Below are 20,183 nucleotides of genomic sequence, written 5' to 3'. Positions count from 1 at the left end.
TTATTATTTTTTTATTTTATTTTATTATTTGTTCCTGTAATATTTATGTGTGGGAATATTACCTGGCTTCCCAGGTGGTGCAGTGGTAAAGAACCCGCCCGCCAATGCAGGAGATGCAGGAGACACAGGTTTGATCCCTGGGTCAGGAAGATCCCCTGCAGGAGGGCATGGCAACCCCACTCCAGTATTCCAGCCTGGAGAATCCCATGGACAGAGGAGCCTGGCGGGCTGAGTCCATGGGGTCGCACAGAGTGGGGCACGACTGAGCACGTGTGCATGAGCTATGAGCAGAATGCTGCGACCGAGGAGGGGTCTTGACTGAACACCTGGAAGTGCCCAGATGACCCGCCAATGGCTTCTCCCTCCCTGCTTGAGGTCCCGAGGGGGCTGTGGGAGAATGAGGGTCCCTTCGAGGCCGTGGGAAGGCCCTAAGCCGCAGGATTGGCCTCTGGTAAACAGGCTTGGGTTCCTTCCCTTTGTGGCCTTGTTTCTGTATAGTTCCACCATTATGTCCTTTGCTGCTGCCTTTGTTGCTCTGCTGAAAAGATCCAAAGTGCTGGTCTTTGCACCCCTTCGCCATGATGGACATGCATCCACGGGGGCAGGCTCCCACAAAGGGGTGGGCTCCCACGGGGGAGGCGGGCACCCACAGAGGGGTGGGCTCCCACAGAGGGGTGGGCGGCCCCGTCCGCCTCAGACCAGGGGCCCTTGGAGTTGCCGGAGTCGCTGCTGTGCAGAGGGCTCGTGGACAGCCACTGCCTGTCCTTGGAGTGGAGTCATTCCTCCTTGCTGCGTCTCACTCTCGTGCTGTGCTCCTCCTAAAGCCAGGACAGTGGACTGAGGCCAGGAGAGGAGGTGCTGCCCGCGGGGCCAGCGTGCCGAGGACCCAGCCCAGGGCCCCCGGGGGTCTGTCCTGCTCTGCCCCTGCCCCGAAGGAGGCAGCTGAGACCTGGACTGGCGTATGGTTGGTTGAGTGGCCTGTCTTTTGTCTCGAGCGGTAGGGGGAGAGAGGGCGGGTTTTGGACTCAAACCAGCTTGAACAGCAGCTGTTGCAGTTGGGGGATTTCGGATGAATGGCTCTCTGGAAGGTTCACCTGTTGAGTGTGGGTGATGTCAGCTAATGGCTGAGTGGAGAGGGGCGTGGAAGTGTGTCCAGCCCAGAAGTTGCACCTGCAGACACCCTGAGGCCTGATGCACAGAAGCGGCTGGTGCAGACGAGTCCACGGCTCAGGACGGGTCTGAGCCAAGATGAGAGGCCCGGCGGGGGGCACAGGCGGAGAAATGGACACCTGCTCGGAGTGTGACCTGTGGGGGTGCTGGGCTGTGCTGGGTTCTGCCCCAGAGGTGTCTGAGGCACAGGGTGACGGGGAGGGGTTCACTGAAGAGGGAGAAGAGGAAGCAGGAGGAAGGGAGGGCCACAGGGACCAAGGGGCATCAAACCAGAGAAACTTGGATCGACTGCAGGGAGGTCGAGGGGGAGAGTGTGGACAGTGTCCCCTGAACCTGGCCACCTGGGAGCTGTGGATGACCTCAGGAGGCGAGGGGGAGGCTTTGGTAGTGGTGTGGGCGGGAGCAGCCTCTGATGGGCTGCAGAGCCCTGGGGTGAAGGGGCAGCTCGTGGAGTTGCTTCACGAAGTCCGGCTGTAACACTCATGAAAGGCGAGTCAGGGCTGAGAAGCGGGTCTCACGCACCTCCTGTCCCCGAGCCGCCAGGCAGCGAATGCGTCCCCCACATCTCACGCACAGAATGAGGGACACGATGATTTCCTCTTTCTCAGTTCTGCATGTTGTCACTCACGATTCAAGTTAGCAGCTTTTATTATTTGAGACCATTTTATTAGGTGAGATAGTTTTAGTTTCTCAGAAAACGTTTTTATTAATGCTTCCGGGATCTTCTTTTAAACATGATTTCTGAGTTCTCTCTTCACAAGCCTCTTCTTGGACCCGAGCCAACAGGCTCTTGGCTTAACCTTTCCGTTCCTTGACGCCTGAACTGGTACTTGTACTCTGAGCTCCGTCTCCTTCCCCGCCTCCTTCTCCCTCTACTGTTGATTTTCCCTTTGAAATGCAGTTTGCTCAAACAGAGGCAGTGGGTTCGTGGACAGTACTGGTGTGTTATATAAGAGGAGTGAGACTGATATGATTTTAGCACTTGGTTCCCACTGGCGTGGGCTTCCGGATGAGGCCTTGGCACAGCTCTGTCAGTCCCTCTGGCCCTGCTGCCTGGGCCCCTCCATGTCTTACCAGAGTCAGTCATTCAGCACCGCAGCCGTTCATGTGGCGGGTCATTCAGCCCCGCGGCGGCATCATCAGGCTTGGATCTGATTCTCCTTATCGGTGAACAGCAACAGTAGCGTCCAGGAACCTGATACCTCATCCCTGTTCTGTGGCCGGCAGCGGCTGCCTACTTGATGGAGTGTTCCCGAGTGCAGGCACTGGAAAGAGGCTGCTGCTGCTGCTGCTGCTAAGTCGCTCCAGTCGTGTCCGACTCTGTGCAACCCCATAGACGGCAGCCCGCCAGGTTCCGCCATCCCTGGGATTCTCCAGGCAAGATCACCGGAGTGGGTTGCCATTTCCTTCTCCAATGCATGAAAGTGAAGAGTGAAAGTGAAGTTGCTCAGTCGTGTCCAACTCTTAGTGACCCCGTGGACTGCAGCCCACCAGGCTCCTCCATCCATGGGATTTTCCAAGCAAGAGTACTGGAGTGGGGTGCCATTGCCTTCTCCGGGAAAGAGGCTAGTCCGTCTCTTTAAGGAGCTCACAGCCCAAGTTAGGCGCTGGACTGATTTGATTTTGCTGCTCATTGTGAAGTTGACCCACCTGGTGTGCAGCGGGGAGGCTGGACCTGTTGAGAGTCCTGGGTATGGAGTGGCTGCAGCCCCACTGGGCACGGGGCTCCGTCCTCGTCCTGAAGCCCTGCCTCCCTGCAGGGAGCAGGCGGCTTTGCTGAGTGTGGAGCATGTTCCTAAAAACAAGAATTGAGTTTATAAATTGCGCTGCAATATATGTAACATAAAATTGACCGTCTCAGTCACTTCTAAGTGTGCAGTTCCGAAGCTTGAAGTGCGTTCATGTGTTGTTACCGCATCACCCCATCCAGCCCCAGAGCTGTGTGTTTAGACTCTGCTCTTCTCCCACAGCTGAATTATTTTGAAGTGCTGGCCGGGCTCCATAGAGATTATTGATTGTTCCTTCCTTCATTCGTTAAATATTTATTGAACACCTACTGTGTCTTATGCCCCGGGCTTAGTCCTTGGAAGACAAAGCATGGACCAGTACTGTCTCTATGGAACTCAGAAGGTCTTGTGTTTCATGCACAAGTCACTCTTGTCCAACTCTTGCAACCCCATGGACTGTAGACCGCCAGGCTACTCTGTCCATGGGGTTCTCCAGGCAAGAATAGTGGAGTGAGTTGCCATTTCCTCCTCCAGGAGATCTTCCTGACCCAGGAATCAAAGCCACCGTCTCCCGCGTCTCCCGCGTCTCCCGCGTCCCCCGCGTCTCCCGCGTCCCCCGCGTCTCCCGCGTCTCCCGCGTTGGCAGGCAGATTCTTCACCACTAGTGCCACCTGGGAAGCGTCTATGGACCTTGGACTAAGACGGAGCCCAGTGATAAAAACCAGACACAGGCTGGGTTGGAGTGCATGGAGAAGCCTTCCAGGCCGCTCACACAGTGTGTGAACACCACAGAGGACTGGGAATTGCAGACCCGTCGTGGGAAGTGCTGAGGCATTTTGTGCAGCTGGTCCCGAGGGTGGGCCATGGAGCGCCGGTGCGCTGAGTGGGAGCAGGTGAGGCTGGAGGCAGGTGACAGACTGGGCCTCCTGCCTCCTTCATTTGGGTCTTTCTTGTAGCATCAGACTGAATATTTCAATCACTGCCAGTTTCACGTGGGCCCTGTAGGTACAGTGGAGAGCAGTGAACCGTCTGTACTCGGCCGCAGGCCATGAGCTCGAGGTGGGTGGGATGTCCGTCGGTGGGGCCGGCGTGGTGACGGAGGGCTGGTGGGCAGTGCTGTGCAGAGCAGGGACGTGGTGGCATGGAGGGTGGCCTCTGCAGGGAGAGATGCCTTGGGACTTCATGCCACCGGAGCCCCGGGCTGGTCTTGGGAGGCTGTTACGTATTGGGAGTCAGGTTTCCTGGGTTGGCGTCTCTGCGTGGCGGGTTGCTCTGGGCCCCTCATGGCCTGTTCAGCTGGACTCACGCCTGCATCCACGTACTCCCTCCCTCTGCCCACCGGCCATGCTTCTCTTGGGTTTGGAGCTTGAGCCCTTTGTCAAGCTTCTGTTGAGGCCGTGTGACGTCACTGAAGGACCAGTTGGGTCTGGAGCAGCAGGTCAGGGGTGGGTCCTCTGCTCCCCGCCAGCTGTGTCGTCAGGCAGAGCCGCCTCACCTCCTGGAGCTGCAGCTGCTGCGTCTGTGAAATGAGGATGAGATTTACCCTGAGTGTGTGCAGAGGAGAGACTGTGCTTGCGAGGTCATGGAGCACAGCCAGGGCCCTGAGACGCCTGTAGACAATTCTTTCTTCTGTGTCACGAGAGGGGAGAGTAGGGCAGGGGCCAGGCCTGCCTGCTCCTGATGAGGTCCTTCCAGGCTCCAGGGAGCTCTGGGGGTCCTCAGTTTTTAGCTCTGACTTCCCAGCAAGTCACTACCTCCTCCAGGCCTCAACATCCTCACCTGTAAAATGGGATGATAGCTACGTATGTGGTATCCACTCACAGCCAGTGATTTATGCCCCAGACACGTTAAAAAGGGCACATCCTGAGCACTCAGTGAGTGAGGGCTGCTTCTAACTTGTTTTTGCAGCGACAGGACTTGCTCTTGTCTCAGCCCTCAGGGTGGTCTGGTCTCCTGGCAGCTGCGCCCCATCTTGACTAGTGAATGGGGCTGCAGCTTCTAGAAAAGAGGCCGGGAGCCAGGGCGACGCACAGCGTTGCAGTTCCTCGGTCTCGCCACACGGGGCCGCCCTTTCTCAGCGAAGGCGGAGCTGCTCCGCTGTCTGTGGGCTCCCAGACCCCAAGAGGATGCTTTCAGAAATAGTACCAATAGTTTGATTGGGGTTTTCATGTAATACTTGGTTTTCTTTGGTGTTGCTGAGTGAGGGACCTGATTTCCTTCTGAAGCTGAGCGGCTCGGATGAGATTCAGAGCTTCTGGCGTCACCCGTGGGTTTCTGCTCCCTCTCACCGGCAGTCCTAATGAGCTCTCCCTGTGGACGCTGGTGGGAGGCAGAGCTGTGCAGGGGAGGCACCTGCTGATGCTGTGTTAACCAGCGGGGTTGGGGAACTGGCTCCCGCCTGGCTCCCTGCCTGCTGGCCCCTGCCTGCTGGGAGGGCAGCTCCTCCGAGGGCAGGGACTCACTGACTCACTCCAGTGCCCCTGAGAGTAGGTGGTCCTTCAGTATTCGTTGGATACTTATTCAATGCATCTGGGGAAGTCACTCGGCCTTCCTGAGGGCTGGTTGTTGAGCTGCAAGCCCACATGAAGTGGGTCCTTGCTTCTGAGTTCAGGGGCTCAGTACGTGGAACACAGCCGGGGGGAGAGGGGTCCCGGGCTTCCTCATTCTGAGCCTCAGTACATGGAACACAGCCGGGGGAGAGGGGTCCCGGGCTCCCTCATTCTGAGCACCAGTGCTTTTCATCTCTCCACAGTTTTCCTCGTTTAGGCCATGAGCAAAGGCGTTGCCTGGTGTGTCTTCCAAGGTATGCCCTTGAACTTGCAACGTGGTGGCTCTCAGATAAGTTATTTTCAGGGTTTGCAAGTATCTCCAAAAATAGCGAGATGTCTTTTTCTTGTTGTCATTATTAGAACACAGCCCCTTTTCCTGTTAGGCATTGCCAATCAATCTGGTAATTGTTGCAAGAACCAAATTATACACTCAGTTGGTTTAGCTTGCCTGCTTTTTTGGGCAGTGATTGACACTCAGGGGTCACATGTCAGTAGATTCACAGATGTTTATCTTTTTGACCGAAGGACCACTTATTAAAACAGACGGGACTGGACTGTGCTTATAGTGTGGTGTTATTTCCCGGGATGTAGCAGCCAGACGTGAGCAGGGCAGCCGCCCGCAGGCTCCCCAGGTTGCTGGGTGGGCCCTCTCTGGATCTGTTTCTCTTGTTCTGAGTGTTCATGTAATAGCTGTTCTAAAGACACTTAATTTATTTTAAATTAAATAAATTGAATTAAAAAAAAGAATTTTAGTTCAGTCTCTACCAAGCACAGGGATTTTTATTCCTGCAGCATGTGAGCAGTGGCCATGGGCTCTCTAGTCGTGTCCAGTGACGGGAGCTGAGGTTCTTCCTGACGTCAGTCACCCACAGGTCCTGCTGCCAGAGCCTCCAACTTAGAGACTGCTGGCAGGAAAGGGGGTCTTCTCTTTTTTGGAGCTTTTTACCCTCGACTCAACAGCCCCAGTTTGGAAACCCATCAGATCTCTTGCCCTTGTGTTTACCACGGAGAACTTTTTGCCCTTTCGAATGGTAGTGCCCAGGTCTACTAGTCCAAGGAGTGAGCCCTTTCATTGTGAGGTATTTGTTGAGCATCGGTCAGGTGTCAGGGGTCATAATGAAAGAGCTTCCTCCCGCAGGGAGCACATGGTCCAGCAGGGAGAGACGCATCAGTACCACGTCCTGCTAGCACAGAGGTCTCGAAGCCCAGCTCCGTACTGTGCCAGCCTCCCACCAGGAGCTGTGGAGCCCACGGGAGGGGCGAGGCCACTTCTACCGGGGAGTTGTGATGAGCGAATGAACACTCCATGTGTGTTTAACTCACATAACAAATACTCAACTGAGTGCCTTCTCTGAGCCTGCCAAGTGCTGGACCACAGGGCGTAATGACATGGTCCTTCTGTCATGGGATTTATAATCTGTACACATAGCCCTCTGATTCAAATAACTGGAACAAAAGCTATGAAGAAAAGGAATGCGATTCTTTGAGGTCATAGACTGACCTGGACTGCAAGGGTGTCGGAGGAGACTTCCTGGGGAGCTGCAGAGATCCGAAGGACTGGGAGCTGGCAGGGGGAGGTGGGTGGTGAGCATTGAAAGTGGAGGAGACCGGGAAGCGTGGTAGTCAGAGGAGCCTGGGCATGCAGGCTTGGGGTGTGGTGAGGTTTGGTGTTTGTCGTCAGGGGAGCAGGAGGCCTTTGGAGGATTGCAGGTGGGGAGGGGAAGAGAGGTGTGAGATGTTAGATCTTCACCCCGGTCCCCCTCAGGCAGCGGTGTTGAAGCGGGGCCTGGCGTGGAAACAGGCCCGTCAGGTCACTGTCACGCTAGTCCAAGAGAAACGCGGCGACAGCTTGGATCAGATGACGGCACAGAGCCAGAGCGCGCTGGGTGGCTCTCGGAGCTATTTGGAGACGGAGAAGGCTGGCACTCCGTGGTAGAGGACGTGGGGACAGGCATTGCGGTTTCCGCCACAGGCGTTTGGATCGACAGTGGAGTCGCAGCCGAGCGGGAAAGTGTGGGACAGGAAAGGAGTTCTCTTCCTTGGCAGGGGCAGAGTGGGCCTGGTCACGGGTTCACGCTCACATTTGGGGCATGTAGGTGCCTTTGAAATAGCCAAGCCAAGCAGACAGCTGTGTAAACAGATCTGGGACTCGGAGGCAGTGTTTGAGCTGACTCTTGAGAAAGGGGCTGGCTGGTCTCCAGGTGAGCAGTGGAGAAGGACATTCAGGGCAGCCCAGCGTGGAGGGTGTGCCGGCTCTGGTGTGATGGGGTTGTGATGGTTATCACGGCTCAGGGAGCGGGGTGTGTAGCGGAAGACAGGAATAGAGAGGTGTGGTGCTGGGCAGCTCGAGGAGAACCTTTTATGTGACGAAGGAAGTTTGGACGTCATCCTGATGGCTGTCAGCAGCTATTGAAAGGGATTTAGCTCTGCATATTATGATCAGATTTGCACTTTAGAAAAACCACTGTGCCAGGAAAGAGGAGGATGGATTGATGAGTCATTCCTGTCATTGATTCATTCATTCATCCACCAGGGCCACATGCTACACGCCGTGTGCTGAGCTCTGCGTCAGATGCTGGTGGGACAGAGGTCAGAAAGGCCGAGATGGTGTTTTAAAGGGCTGACTGTCAGGGAAGACAGGCCTAGAAACACAGTGGTACTTGGTCATCGTAAGGACGCACATGTACACAAAATTACTGGCGGTGTGGAACACGGGAACTCATCTAGACTCTGCTTAGAGAAGCTTTCTAAGATGAAATAAGAGAGTTTTAAATGAATTGGAGAGGAAATAGGTGGTCACAGAAGCTGCATTCAAAACGGAAGGGAGAACAAAGTGATGGAGGAAAGAAGTAGCAGAGTGTGTTAGGAAATCCCCTAGAAATCAGAGAGCACAGCGAGAGCAGTGAGATGTGGGTGGAGACACAAGGGAGAAACGTGCCCGGGTCGGAGGAGGGGCAGTGTGGGACGAGCTCTGCGCTTGGCAGGGTCATCCTGATGTCTGTGGGGACCAGGACGTGCAGGTTGTGAGAGGACAGCCCCCCTGTTGGGAGAGGTGGTGAGGACTCTTCACCACACAGAGCAGCCCTCAGAGGGGTGAAGGGAGGCCGTGGAAACCCGCTGCCCCACAGCCGTCTCAGCACCCCCAGCCCCCCTCTCCCAGGCCCTTAAACATGAGGGTGCCTGGGGTTTGATTCCTCAGAGGGGTGAAGGGCGGCTGTGAGAACCCACCGCCCCACGGCCGTCTCAGCACCCCCAGCCCCCTTCTCGCAGGCCCTTAAACGCGAGGTGCCTGGCGTTTGATCCCTCAGAGGGGTGAAGGGCGGCCATGAGAACCCACTGCCCCACAGCCGTCTCAGCACCCCCAGCCCCCTCTCCCAGGCCCTTAAACGTGAGGTGCCTGGCGTTTGATCGCCGCTCAGTCAGTTTATATGTTTCGGTCTCTGTCTTGATGGTCTCGTCTCCTCTTCTGATTCCAGTTACCACCTGCAGCTACTGGTAATTTTGGGGGCCAGCTCCTTTGACCTGGCTCATGTCCACCCCAGTGAACTCTTGGGCTTCTTTTTTTCTCATCTAAAAATGAGGGCAGCAACAATAATATTGATAAATTCACATGAGGTCATTGTGACGCTTGAGGTAATGGGATGGAGAGCTTGGCAGTGGTGCCTGGTACTACCCCCCCGCCCCCCGCCTGGGCTCATCTTCCTCATCACGCATATCCCGCCGTGCGTGTGGCATGTCACGGCTTGGTGGGCTCTCCTGCTTCCCCCTCTCATCCTCTGGGGTTTAGATACTCTTATACATGTGTGCGTGCATGTGAAGTCACTCAGTCGTGTCCGACTCTTTGTGACCCCATGGACTGTAGTCCGCCAGGCTCCTCTGTGCATGGGATTCTCCAGGGAAGCATACTGGAGTGGGTTTCCATTTCCTTCTCCAGGGGATCTTCCCGATTCAGGGATTGAACCCGTGTCTCTCACGTCTCCTGCATTGGCAGGTGGGTTCTTTACCACTAGCGCCACCTGGGCAGCCCCTGTTGTACATACATACCTGCTGATATACATTCATACTTACGTGCGTCCGGTATTATACATGTGTGTGCGTATGCACGCACGTGTGTGTTCTATAGCATCCTCTCATAGGTTTCTTAGGCCTCCCGGGGTTCATACTTGTGCTTCATACACTGGGTCAAGTTGAGCAAAAACTTGGCTGAGATGAGCAGAGAATTAATAAACGTTTGCCAGGCACCTTGGAAGAAGATGGTTTAGATACATTTTAATCAACATGGCAACCCCGTGTGTAGATATTTTATTTTGTCCCCACTTCACAAATAAGCAATGTGAAGCCAGGCACTAATCTGAGAGAGTAATATTCTTAATCCTATTTAAAAGCCTCAGGAGTCTGCAGTTGTTGGTAACCTTCCTGGGCTGTTTGGGATTGGCTGGCCATCTGGGATTCGCTCACCTTGCCAGGGGCCCCAGCTCGTCTTCGTTTTCAGGGAGACCAGAGCAGTGGGGGTGAACTCAGGGGTTGAGGGCTCCTTTGCTCTCAGCAGTGGAATAATAATAATAGTAATTCCTGCCTCTGGGGGAGTGTTTTCATATATATTACTTATTCAGCTTCATCAGACAACTGGTTTAGCTCAGCCAAGTACAGATTGAAAATGTAAGAGACTTACCTGTGCTCTTTTTCTGTTTTGGAGATCATGAATTTAACAAGAAAACCACTCCCACACAGGTCAGCTGCTTCAGAAAACATAACCAAGAGAATGTGGCTATAAATATTATCTGTAGATCAACAAGTTGCAGTCCTCATAAAGCATGAAAGCTTTATGCTTCTAAAGCATAGGAAGACCGAATCCACAGTGAGAACAGCCCGGTTCACAGCTGTTCATTCTGCTGCTCGTCTCAGGCTCAGGACTGTGAACGTGCCGGTTCCCAGAACCTTCCCAGGCCTCCTGTTGCAAGGTGAGCGTAAGTACTGCTGGATGCGAGTCTCTAAGTGAGGCTCCTGGAGTTTTCTCTAAATTGCCGCAAGATCATTGGAAGGCATAGGCCTGCAAGGAAAGCCGTTTGGAGGAACCCCGCGAGGGAGGTGGGGTGGCAGGTGCCCTGTGCATGTGCTGTCCTGAGCCGTCTTGTGGGTGGTTTGTGGCATCATGGTACGCTGAAACGACCCTGGGCGGTATGACGGAGATGCTGAATGGACCATCCTCAAGTTTGTACCCAGGTAGTGAGGTCCTGACACTCACTGGGGCTTCTTTTCTCTGGCCACAGAAAGCTTGCTGCAGGAGAGAAAGCAGGGTGAGCGGGCAGAGTCCCGGATCCAGGTGTGATGGTCACGTGGCAGTGTGGTGGGTGGCTGTGCGTGGTGGAAGGAGAGCACCATGACCCGGGGTGGCACTCTTATTAGACGGCCTGGCAGGGCTGCCTGAGCTGGGGTCCCAGAGCGGTCTGAGTGCGCCCCTCTTCCTGCGCACCCTGCCCTGCACCTGCCGCTCGTGTGTATGACTGCTGATGTAACCTCTCCGTGGGCAGGGCTTTCGCTACCTTGTTCGTCGCGTGCCCCGGGACCCGAGCCACCACTGGGCACAGGGCACTATCTCAGTAAATACTCGCTGATGAACAGAACGGACGTGCAGCTGCTCTTCTTTGGTGTCGAGCGTGCTATACAAGAGGCTGTGTGTGCCTCCTCCCGCAGCCCTGCAGCCCGGGGCTGGGCACAGGGCGCGTGTCTGGGCCAGGCGGCCTGTGCTTTTCCTGGGTGATGGCGTCACTGTGCGCATTCCAGCCTCTCTATCCTCTTCTGAGAATGAACTCACTGTGGCTTGAGAATCAAGTGAAGTGATACGTATAAAATGATTTTTAAAAGCAGGAAGCACCATTGGTGATTGAGCTGTGTCTGTCTGTCTGTCTCATCGATCATTGTAATTATGCTCATTTAGGCCAGAGCCTGAGAGGGATGCTCACACTTAAGATAAAAATAACTGCAATAATGTTGGTAAGTTGGGCTTTATTCTTTGATTTCCTATCTTCCTGCCATGAAGTTATCCAGCTATAAATAAATATTATGACTCTTTTATGACAAAGGAATTGAAATGCGCTGTTTCTCTGACACAGCCAACTTATCTCGACAGCGTCAACCCGGGCAACTCTGGGCTGCGTGTAGTTATTGATCATGCTCTGCTGTCTCAGGCTTGGAATAAGGCATCATCTGAGACACTGAGACATTCATGAGCCGTGAACGCACGCCTGTGTGCCAAAACCATACGCGATACGTGCTGCTCCACTAAGGGGAAGAACCCACTGCGTGTACAGCGAGCAAGATGGACTGCATTGTGGCTGGAGCAGGGGAGGGAGGCTGATGTGGGAGGTTCTTGCCGGTGGAACGCTTATGCGGCGTTGGGTTTTCTGCTTAGGTTCCTGCTCGACTGGGTAGGAAGGAGTAAGGAAGTAGTAGCTGTCTATTGTTGACATGGCATGGACCCCAAAAAGGGAGACAGGAAGGCAGTCAATCAGAAAGAAAAGAAGTGGGTGTTTGAGTAGACACGGAAGGGAACTAGTCCTTACGGAGCACCTGTGTTACGTGACGGGTAATTTCACATACTTTAGTGCATTTAGATACCAAAATTATACTGCAGAATGAGTGCTCTTCCCCCAGTTTTAATCCTCTAAGAAAACTGAGGCATGTAGCTGTTAAGAACTTGCCCAAGGTGATGGAGATGATGAATGACAGGGCAGGTCTTTTCAGAGCCTGCTGTGTGATGAGCTATAAGGAAGCTGCTTTGTGATTATCTGTCATAAAGTATAAGAGGCAGAGTAACGTAGGAGAGGCTGGCAGTATCCATATTATCAAGGTGGAGGTAACATTTAAAAGCTGAATTAATGATTAAATATCACCGTGTAGGTCTTAAGAGAAAAGTCTTAAATAGAGTTGGTTTCTAGGAGCTTCTTTTTTAATGGGGATCCTGTCATTGGCTTGAATACCAGTTGAGGGGGAAAGCGGGCACTGTGTACACCCTCGTGAGCACGCCGCCATGCCCCCCCCTGCGCTCACGTGCCTGGTGACACCTATCCTAGGAGGCCGAGTGCAGAGTTTCGTCCTGCGCCAACCCCGGGGCCCGCCCTGGGGGGCGCGCAGATGGGTGCCCGCTGCGGTGAACGGCACACCTGTGTTGTGGCCCACGCGGCTGCCCTGCACGGTCAGCGTGGTGCGATGCAGAGAAGGGATTTAGGAAGTCTAGGACGTAGAAGAATTGAGTAGCTGGTGAAGAATTTGCTAAGTGTATCCTCATAAATTCCTTAAATATGTAACATTTCCAAATGCTTTTTTTTTTTTGAAGAAAGTTGGTTTTGAAAATTCAACTAGTGTATTGAACATGTTAATTGGATACCAGGGCCTTTTATAGACTTGTCCCATTTAAGGGAATAAGTACTGAATTTAGGTAAAGGTTGAGCAAAGCAGAGCCAGGAAAGATGGACTTGCACACAGGGAGTTGGTGTGGAATTCCAGGCTTGGTCAGGTCCTGCTTTGATTCATCCTTGTCAGGAAAAGAGCTTCGGTAAGAACAGAAAAGAAAAAAACAATTGAAAGGAGAAAAGCAGAATTACCACTATGAGTTAAAATAAAAGATAAACATAAAAAAAAAGTACTAAGCAGTTAGTTGTGTTTTGGGTCACAAAGTTTCAATGGTGGCAAGGATTTTAGCACAGTGCAGAAAAAAAGAATAAAATAAACCCAGATAAAACATTACCAAAGCAAATCCTGCTGGGTATAAAAGGAATAAAAAGTCATGACCAAGTAGACTTTGTCTTAAAAATACAAGGATGGTTCCATGTCAGAAAATCTCTCAATGTTATGGGCCATACTAGCAGATTAATTGAGGGAAAAAGTATATAAATAGATACAGAAAATTCAATAAAATCCGACATATATTTCTAACAGCCGATAGTAAAATAAGACTTCAAGGGAGCATTGTTAGCTTAATAAAAGGTATCTATGAGAAATGCAGAGGAAACTGCAGAACTTCCGATGCGTTACCTGTGTGTGTTCATCGCTTCTTCATTTGGCGGCCTCAGGTCATGGCTCCAGCACGTGGGGTCGTTTCTGTTGTGCTGCCAGGCTCTCTGGCTGTGGCGCGGGCTCGAGTGGTGGCATGCGGGCTCGGGAGTTGTGCCGCGTGGACCTGTTTGCTCCTAGGCGTGTGGGATCTTAATTGCCCAGCCAGGGGTTGAACCTCTGCTCCCTGCGTTGCAGGGCAGATTCGCAACCACTGCACCACCGACAAAGTCCCTTGGCACATTACCTTTAAGTCAAAGTCGGGAATGAGACAGGGCTGTCTGCTGTCAGCGCTTCCACTGGAGACTGTCTCAGTGCTGATGCATAAGGAAATGTAAAACACGAGATCCTAGTTCATATTAGAATGGAAGAAATGGAACTGTCTTTATTTGTGGATGATCAGATCATTTATAAGGAAAATTCAAGAGAACCTGCAGACATCTGCTAGAATTGATGAGTATTCAATAAGCTTTCTTGATTCAGGATTAAAAAAATTAATAGCATATCTATGAAAATTAGAAAATGCAATTTAAATTATTCCCATTCACGAGATCCATAGATACTCCAACGTACTTAGAAAAAAAAATCTGAAAATATAAGTGTGATCTTTATGAAGAGGATTACAAACCTCAGAAGCAGACCTGGTGAAATCCTGAACTATTTTCCATGTTTGTGGTTGGGAAGACTCAGTGTTGTGAAGATGTCAACTCAATCCCAGGTTTATCTGTGAGTCACATATCACTCCTAACAGAATTCCAAAAGGAGTTTTCAGATCAGCCTGACAAGCTAATGTTAGAATTTCTAATGAAAGGAGAATGAGCCAGGAATATCCAGGACAGCTGAAAAATGTGAGCAAGTCAAGGAATCTTGCCGTGTGAAGTATTAAGGCTTATGAAACAAGAGTAATTAAAACATCTGATAAATGTACACAAACAGACACATTTTATAAAGGGAACAGAAGGGTCCACATCAGACCCCCCATAGGTAGAGGGAAATCTTACAGCCCCAATCTCATTAATTCTAAGATGTACCTTTGTGTTGTCTCTGAAATACACATTCATCTTACAACATATGATGTTTTATAATTGTTGTCAGCCAGATGGCAGACCTAACATAGTTTTATAAAAATGTCCTGATGAGAATTTTAGAGTTGATGGCTTATGGAATGATGGAGGTCATCCTAAATCAATGGGAGAAAGTCAGAATCTTTTCAAAAATGGTACTGGAACATTTGATCAGACATGTGGAGCAAAAAGAGAATTGGAATACGACAAACAAAATTGGTACCAGACAGTTAAGCACACAGAGAGGGAGGTGTGACCAGCACGCATCACCAACAGAGGACTGGTACCCAGCCTGGACGGGGGATGTTCATGGATGTGGGAATCAGTAAGAAGTTAAGAGAATGGTCTGTGTGCAGAGTCAGGTGGGGTGGGGGAGCTGGCACTTCCTGGGGGAGGAATGGTATTACCAGAGCCTTCTGGGAGCTGCTGGAAGCACAGCTGGGCAGGGCTGTGGGCACCCAGCCCCACTGGGCCGGGTGGCCAGACCCTAGCCTCTCCTCCCACTGTGCCTGGGTCTCCTGTCTTTCCTTCTTTGGCAGAGCCCGGCCAGAGAGAAGGGTCCTAGGGATTTGGCCCAAGGGTCGGGGGAAGCAGACCCAGCACCTTCTGCTCTGCGGTATCTAAGACAGCTTCCCCACGCCTCTGTGAGGCAGACCCTGCATCTCCTGGGAGAGGAGACCGAGGCTTACGCACCAGGTAAGTGAGACCTGCTGGGCTGAGAGCCCGCACGTGGATCCCCGTCTTCGGGCAGACGTGGGGCGGGGCCCTCGGGTCCAGAGCTCCGCGCGGGGCGCCTGCTGCTCTTCCAGGGCTGTGGTGCGTGTCCGTGCGTCTCTTTGTGACATCTCTTCCTTCCTGCGTGCGTTCTATTGCCCGTGTCCCTTAGGACTGCAGCTGGAATGTGGTTTCATCTCTTTTCTGACTGCTGGGATGGTGGAGGAATCGTGACGGTTGGCACGGAGGGCAGGCAGCCGCATGGCGGTGCCGCTCTGTGCCCGTGTCCCGGGGCAGGATGGGCTGCGGTGACTCCCTCATTCGTTTCCCAGGCAGCTGCCCCTGCTCTGGTCACCAGGCTGCGGGGACGCAGAGCTGCGGGGACGTGGTCCCTGTCTTCTGTGTGAGTAGGGAAGAGAGGGAGCACACAGAAGGAAAACTCCCTAGCTGTGTGCCCCCAGATGCCGGGCATCTTTCTCTCCTGCTCTGATTTATTCCATAGATCTCCGGTAGGCATCTCATGATGCCTTTCCATAAATGAAGAAATGAAGTTTTGGAGAGACTAATTTATTTATGCAAGTCAACTAACAATGTGGCTGAGTTGAAATGCAAGCCTGCAGCTCTCCGGTTCTGAGCTCCCTGCACCTACGTGGAAAATAACCCATATTTTAGGAAGAGCGTGGGTGAGATGTCCCTCCAGGTAGAAGTAGCAGAAATCAGGGAAGACTGTGCAGACATGGCCTCTGAACCTGGCATGGAGCAAGGGCGGGGATGGGCACCCCGTCTCAGGAGCTGCTGTCCACCCCGGCCTGCCCCCCATTCACGCGGGGTCACTGTAGGGGCGGCCCTCCCGGCGAGCGTGACCCGTGGGGCCCGCTGGGGAGCCGCCCGCTCACGAGGCGCTGGGCCAGTGGCTCCAGTCAGTTGCGAAGCTGGACCCCCTTTGTGCTCTGGGGGCTGGCTTTACGGAACGTTACAGTGACAGCCGAAGGGCATCAAGTGTCGCGTATTCTATTGTGCTCCTCCAGCGTTCACTTCTCGGCACACGGGAGGAAGAAAATGAAAGCTCGTTCTGTTCGTGTGTGAGCCTGTGCACGAGACGCAGTGTTTCTGAGGACACGTCTTCAAATGCAATCGTGTGGAGCTATTTTTAGGCATCCCTTCTCCCAACAGTGCTGTTTAAAGATTCAGCTCAGGCTGCTAATAGGTATATTTATAACCATCCTGTCGACTGGCCCAGCGTGAATGCTGCTGCAGATGATGCTATTCCTGGAGACGGTTGCCATAGTTACCATTAACCCTTTTGCCTTGGAAGAGTCTCCCGGTCGGTATGCTTTGCTCCCCCAGGGCTCTCAGCAGCGTTTGAATGTATCCATGTGCTCTGAAATGGAGACAAAAACTCTGTGCACTTTATGCTTAAGCAGTGAATAAACTCGATGAATGAATGGGATTGCGAGTGATCGATATTAGCGGCTCCTCCCTTGCCCTTAAAAAAAAACAGCGCAATAAAGTTGGTTTTGTAGCCATTGCTGAGCACCAGGGTGTTAAAATCATCTTCTAAATGTGAATATGGACTCACACATGAGGAGAAAGAAGCCTCAGTGCCTTAAGACCCATCCTTCCTGCTTCGCTACCTGTGATTTCTCTGGCTTTGCAACTTACCCATTTAAACAATGCAAGCATCTCTTTATTAATACTCATTCATTAACTGGAACACCGCAATGACAAGCCCTAAAACTGGCGTTGCTTGGGATGTAATTTCAGTCCTGATTTGCCTGGAAGGATTCATCTGTCACTGAGTTCAAAGGAAGCAGAGACATAATCAGATAAGTAGACTTATTCCCACGCCACCCCCATTTTAACCAACCCTCATTGTGCTGTGTTAGAAATGGGGTTGGTTCTCCTACCCACAGGTAGCTTAGAGTTGGAAGAGGAAGCAAGCAATTAATTACTCTGGAGTGAAGAACAAAATCAGCGTTACAGAAAGAGCAGAAGTGCTCTATAGAAACATAAAAGTTGCCACGTGGGCCGAGCCTCGAGTATTAATGGTGATCAGGATGGGTGGGGTGGAGTCTTGGCTGAGGGGAATGTGCGGCCGTGCTGGGCCTACGGGGGCAGAGACTGTAGCATGAGCCCGTCCTTGGAGGCAGTCTAGTGGGCGCTGAGGCTAGTAGGATCCCACGGGCTAGACCGAGGGAGGCAGAGAGTGCCAAGCTGAGGAATTACCTGTGATTAAGGGGAAGAATTGACTTGGTCTGTCTCCTGCTTTATGAAGGCAGCTGTGTGAATATTGTGGCAGGATTCTGGAGGCAGAAAGATAGTGGGCTCTGCAGTGTTGCTGGGGGCATTCTGAGATGCATTGAATTTGTTTTTTAATTGCTATATAAGAGCATCGTTTAGTCAAAGCGAATTGTCTTTCACGTTTCTGTGCTCTGGTTAAACGCCAGGCATTATGGGGGGAGCAAGGTGTTAAGAAGACATGAACATATACACACCAGCAGAAAAATAGAGGTGATCCTGCTAATTACAACTCGTGACTTAATTGCAAGATGTGTCCCTCTGGAGGGAACTGGTTAGGTGCAGTGGCCTTTGGAAGCCTGGGATGAGATGTTTGTGGGTCTAGTAGGAGGACCAGTGCTGGTAGCTGGGATGTCGGAATTCCAGGCCGTGCTGTTTGGCTTTCATTTCCTTGGATAAAATGGAGAAAGAACAGCTCTGGGTTCCACGAGTGGTCCACATGAGAGGACAGGTCTGCTTCCAGGAAGTCCTCTGTGCCCACCTCCCCACCTGCCCAGCACTGAGTTGGTTACCTGTTCCTGCCTGTGAGCGCCCCCTGCGATGCTGCCTCCACCGGGCATGGTCCTGACCCTTGGCGGTCCCGCGCTCCTGACCTTGGCGGTCCCGCTCTTATCCTCCCCAGACACTTCCTGGCCTCCTCTCCCAGTCCCCCACCATCAGGCTCTGAGCTCCTGCGGGGCTGGAACTGACCTGAGGATCTTGGCTTATAATAGGTGCCGAGAGTGCTGAATGAATGAACAGATGAAAATGAAGTTAAGAAATCATTGATTTTTTTTCCTTTGGTGGAGTGGGTTTTTTAAAACATTAGCAACTACTTGAGATATACCAAAAAGATACCGAGAATAATACAATGCGCTATCCTACATCTGCCATCCAGCTTCTAAGGGGTAGTCCACCTTTTTGATGCCTTTGAACTCTTACATACAAGGACCCAACCAGAGCCGCGCACCCCCGTCCTCCCAGGCAGGGAGAAGCACAGTCCCACGCAGGTACCATCCACTCTCGGTGGGCTCGCGCTTTAGGTAGTGAGGTCCACAGATACACGGATGCTTACTGGGGTCCACAGTCCAGTGAAAATACAGTCTGTCTTTATTGTGAAAAAACCCCTTGGTTTAAATTCGCGTTCTGAGTGCCAGAGGCCACCCGTCACAGTGGCTCCGAGCCCAATGCCCTCTTGGGAAACGATCGGAAGGCCCTCGTCGTGGGGCTCTGCTCGGTCACCACCCCTGCCCTGCGGTCACCCTGCTCTGGAGTCTCATGCCGTCGGTCATCTGGTCTGTGAGCTTTACGTAAATTACGTTATAAAACCTGCACTTTTTCCGGAATCTGACTCATTCATTCTACTGTTGATGGGCCTTTGGGTTATTTCCTGTTCAGGACTATTATGTAAGAGTGCGGGATGGATGTTCTTGGGTCTTTTTGCTTCACATATTTACATGTTTTTTGCTGGACATTAACCTCAGAGTGGAAATACTGGATCCTAAGCCCCGTAGCTGTTTTTAGGAGAAAATTGTTAGCAGCGCAGTGTAGTCAAGGTGAAACTTTTACCACAAGGCAGGGCGATACCTACCATCTTGGGAGGGTGTTAAGAAAAGTGTCACGGAGTCTGAATGGGCCTTACGTCTGGGTGGGCGGGCGCCAGGAAGGGCGAGGCCGGATCACCCCGGCAGAGGGAACGGGGCCACTGGCACCCGCCGGTCCTTGACTTGTTGTCCTCCCCAGGACCTCTGGGCCTGTTGGAGTCACGGGTCTGGGATGCTCGAGCTGTGCTGGCCTTTGCTTCTGGAACCCTTTCTCTGGCTGCCCTCTCTAGGACGCACGCGGTGTGAGCGTCTGTGCCTGTCTCCTATCCCCAGGTGTCCTGTGTGGCTGCTCCCAGGCTGTGATGCCATCGAGGAGTGAGCCCGCCGGGCACCTGTGTGGTCCAGCTGGGCCTGTGCACCGACTGGGTTCTGCGCCTCCAGCCAGTGCGCCTGGCCTGAGACCTTGGCCACAGCCGTCACCACCCACTGGGTCGGGCTTGACTGCTGCTGAGCCTGAAGCCAGACCTCCTCTCTCCCCTCCTTTTTCCTGCGAATTTTTTTTTTTTTTTTTTTGGTGTGTTTTATAACCACTTGTCTCTTTCTCGTTAAGGCATAGCACACTGGCTGCATTCCTGTCAGTCTGTATTTCTGCTGGTTTAGACCCTGAGCAGACCAGGCGGGATGCGCTTATTGTTCTGAGCTCCTGTTCCCATTCGGGGGCAGCGTCGGCCCAGGGGGAGAAGCCGGCCCCTTGCCCTCTGAAATCAGCACGGCCTGAACTGAAGGTCACCATTAATTCCAGCAAGTGCAGAGAGGGGCGCGGAGGTGCACCGAGAGAACATCCGGCCGATCACAGAGCCGGCAGAGGCAGCTTCTGGAAAGGGCCTTTAGGGTGTGCTGCGCCCTTCTGGCCTCTCCCAAGCTTTCTTAAAATAGCAGAGAGAGACTGTGTGTCCAAGCGGAGAAACGGCGCCTCCTGCATCGATCTTTGCTGCCCAAGCGTCAGCTGCTGTTTGAATCATTGCCTCCGTGGTATGGCAGTGACATTGCCACGTGCGTGCCAACACTCAGGGAGACCCCGCGTGA

The 20,183-nt window shown here is 52.7% G+C and overlaps 1 protein-coding gene across 13 annotated transcripts in view; it reads left to right on the top strand.

Annotated features, from left to right (window-relative positions):
• TRAPPC9 (trafficking protein particle complex subunit 9) overlaps window positions 1-20,183 on the top strand; it is a 388,230-nt gene that overhangs the window by 152,517 nt on the left and 215,530 nt on the right. The window contains exon 18 of one of the 13 annotated variants that reach the window (XR_006640020.1): window positions 15,102-15,258. The exons of the other annotated variants lie outside the window; for them this stretch is intronic. The gene's annotated coding sequence lies outside the window, so the exon portion shown is untranslated. The remainder of the gene's footprint in view (window positions 1-15,101; window positions 15,259-20,183) is intronic. 13 annotated transcript variants of the gene reach the window in all.

This window comes from Bubalus bubalis, chromosome 15 (genome assembly GCF_019923935.1).
Source record: "Bubalus bubalis isolate 160015118507 breed Murrah chromosome 15, NDDB_SH_1, whole genome shotgun sequence".
NCBI classification, from domain to species: Eukaryota; Metazoa; Chordata; class Mammalia; order Artiodactyla; family Bovidae; genus Bubalus; species Bubalus bubalis.
This window is presented reverse-complemented; position numbering and strand designations above follow the sequence as displayed.